The following is a 3,701-nucleotide window of genomic DNA, read 5'->3' on the forward strand; positions in this document are numbered from 1 at the left end:
TAAAACTGACTTAATTTCTTTATTATAAAATATCACTTGGGCACGATGGCACATACCTGTAATTCTAGCATTCAGGAGACTGAGTCAGGAGACTGAGTCAGGAGTATCACTGTGAATTTGAGGCCAGTCTGGGCTACAAAGTGAAACCCTGTTTTAAAACAAAATTGTAAAATATTTCAAGCATATAGAAGAAGTTTTGTTTGTTTCACAGTACTGGGGATTGAACCCAAGGAGCCCTAAGCTACATCCCCAACTCTTTCATTTTTTAATTTTGAGACAGTTTTGCTGTCTTCAAACTTGTGATCCTCCTGTGCCACCTGGGATTACAGGTGAGCACCACCACTCGTAATAGAAAAACAGTTTTGTGAGAAGCACGCATGTGCCCATATACTGGATATGTCTGAAATAACTTTCTGCTCTAACCTCCTACACAGAAGCAGGGTGCCTGTCCTGATGCCCTTGACTGCCTTCCTCATCTCGGGGCAGCCTATGCTGAAGCTGTAGTGCCTCTTCCCATCTGCTGGTGCTGACTGTGTATACTGGCAGGAAAGAAAAATCCCAAAGCTTAGAAGTCAGAAAGTTCTGGGGCAGAGTCTTAACAACATATAGCTGAACAGTTCTTCTGAGTTCACTGTTAAATGCAGAATATTCCCAATAAAAAGACAAACAGGTATTGCCTGCTTCACCAGCCCCTGGCCCTAAAAGTGGACACAAGAATGCTAAAGTCCATAGGTACAACCAGATACACAAAGAAGACAATGAAGAAAACTCTGACAGTGCTGGGGGTTTGGCTCAGTGTTTCTGCTGCTTGCCTCATAAGCACAAGGGCCCAAGTTCAATCCCTGGTACCAAAAAAAAAAAAAAAAAAAAAAAAAAAGGCCAACCCCGGGGTAAAAAAAAAAAAAAAAAAAAAAAGAAGAAAGGCCAGACCTCGTGGTACACACCTTTAATCTCAGCTACTTAGTTGGCTGAGGCAAGAGGATCCTAAATTCAATGCCAATCTTAGTTAGACTCTGTCTCAAAAAATATTTCTGAAAAGTGCTGGGGATGTGGCTCAGTAGTAGACTGCTTGCCTAGCATGTATGAGCCGCAGTACTGAAAGAAGGGTCTGAAATAAGTGACCTTAGCTTCTCCCTTAAGTAACTGGAAAAAGAAGAGAGCAAAATTAAACCCAAAGGAAGAAGAAATGAAATAATGAAGATGAGCAGAAACTAGGAACAGAAGATCAGTGTCTCGGCAGTCTGCAGGCTGGGCCCAGCCTTGCAGTCTGCTTGGGTAGCGTGGCGCAGCCACACTTGTTCACTTACAGATGGCAGTGCCCTCTGGGGGGCCACAGCACAGCTCCGAGCAGCGGTAACAGAGAATCTGGGGCCTACCAAGTCCAAGCTCTGAAGAACCACACTGCTCAGACAGAAATTAATAAACCAAAGGCTGGTTCTTTCAGAGATTAACAAAATTGATGAATGTCTAGTCAAATGGGACAGAATAAAGGAAAAAAAGATTTACCAATCAGTGAAATAGGTAATTTCATTACAGACTTTACAGATATTAGTGTAACATACTAATGTGAACAATTTTATGCCAATAACTGATAACTTAGGTAAAATGGAGAAGACATAAATCACCAAAGCTTATTCAAGAAAAAATGGAAATCTGAACAGCCCTATATCTATTAAAGTAATTTAAATTGTGGTTAAATGTTTCATAGAGGGCTGGGGATTTAGCTCAGTGGTACCACTGCCTGCCTTGCAAGCCCAAGGTCCCAAGTTTGATCTCCAGTACCAAGAAAAAAAAAGTCTCATAGAGACTCCAGGTCCAGATGGTCTAAATGTGATTTCTATTAAACATTTAAAGAAGAAATTATACCAAACAAATTATTCCAAAACATTTCACACCTTATTCTATGAGGACATCAGGACTACCTTGGTCTTCACAGACATTAAAAGACCATTACAGACAATATTCTGTGACAAGAAAGTGGATGCAAAACTTTTAAACTAGGACTGGGGATTTAGCTCAGTGGTTCTGCTGCCTGCCTTGCAAGTGCAAGGATCTGAGTTCGATCCCCGGTACCAAAAAAAATTTTTTTAAACTATTTTCAAGTAAGATCCAACTGAAAAGAACACATCATGACTAAGTGGGATTTCTGGCAGGAATAAAGAATTGGCTTAACCTCAGAAAAATCAACTAATCAGCTACTGCATTTCACCATATTAGCAAAATAAAGGACAAAAACATCTTGTCAACTGCTGCCTGCCTCTCAAGCAAGCGCAAGGTCCTGAATTTGATCCCATGGTACCAAAAAAACCCACAAAACATCAACAGATGCAAGAATTGATATGATTTAGTCCAACATCCATTCCTGATTTTCTAAAAAATCCAGTAAACTAGAAAAAGAAGAGCCAGGTGTGGTGGCATAAACCTGTAATCCTAGCACTTGGGAGGGTGAGGCAGAAGGATCGCCACAAGTTCGAGGCCAGCCTGGGCTACATAGTGAGTTCAAGGCCAACCTAAACTACATAGCGAGACCCTGTCTCAAAAAAAAAAAAAATATAAAAAAAAAAAAAAAAAAAAAAAAAAAAAAAAAAAAAGCAGAAGGGAACTTTTTTACCCTGATAAAAGGTATCCTCAAAGCCTTAGCAAATATACCAGTGGTGAAAGACTGAATGCCTTCCTCCTGAGATCATACTTTTATCCAACAGTACTGATGACTCAATCTACTGAAATCAGGCAACAAAAAGAAGCATCCAGATAAGGGAGGAGTAAAACTCCTCAAAGAAGGCATGACTGTGAGTGTAGAAAATTTGATGCAATTTACAGAAAAGCTATGAGGAGTGAGTTTTACAAGGCTGTAGGATACATATTAAACATCAGCTGCATCTGTACTGATAAATTATTAGAATTTGAAATTTCAAAATACTATACGTCAAAACTATGAAATATAGACAAGACTTGTTAGACTTGTGCACTGAAAACTACAAAATGGAAGACAGAAACAAAGGTAAGATACACCTTGCTTTGGGGCCAGAAGAGTCGATACTGTTGAAATGTCTTTTCACCCTCCCCCCATACACAGATTCAGTGCAATGATAATCAAATGCCAGCAGGGGTTTTTGTTTATGTTTGGGAGAAATTCACAAACTGACCCTATATTTAATATGAAAAACAAAGGATTCAGCAGAGCAAAACAAATCTAAAGAGGATATATAGCTCAGCAAGAGAGTACACTTGAGTTTGTTCTGCAGTACTGCAAGAAAAAAATTTTTAACAAAGATACTAGGGCAGACACCAGTTGACACATGTATAACGATGTGGTTTTTTATACAGTGGAGTACTGCCATAAAGGCTAAGCTTGAGACATTTGCAGCTAAATGGATGCACCTTGAGACCAAACTCTTAAGTAAAATAAATCAAACACACATTTAAATACTATATTGTTTTTCTGGTGTGAGAAACTGAAAGTGGAAATAAAGACTAAAATGTACAATAGGCATTGGGAAATGGGAAGAAAATGTTTAAGTGGGAAGGGAAACAAGGGAAAGGGAGAGGTGGGGAAAGAAGAGACAAGAAAAAAAAATGGAAGGAAAAAAATAGAACAAGGCTTTAGGGAAGGACAAGAAGGGTTGGGGAGGGAGAAATGGGAAAAAAACAGAAGAAACAGGATGTGTCATGTGCAGGTACAAGTTCCCTCATGAATTTTA

This window comes from Fukomys damarensis, unplaced genomic scaffold (assembly GCF_012274545.1).
Source record: "Fukomys damarensis isolate Sample0158 unplaced genomic scaffold, DMR_v1.0_HiC HiC_scaffold_7, whole genome shotgun sequence".
NCBI classification, from domain to species: domain Eukaryota; kingdom Metazoa; phylum Chordata; class Mammalia; order Rodentia; family Bathyergidae; genus Fukomys; species Fukomys damarensis.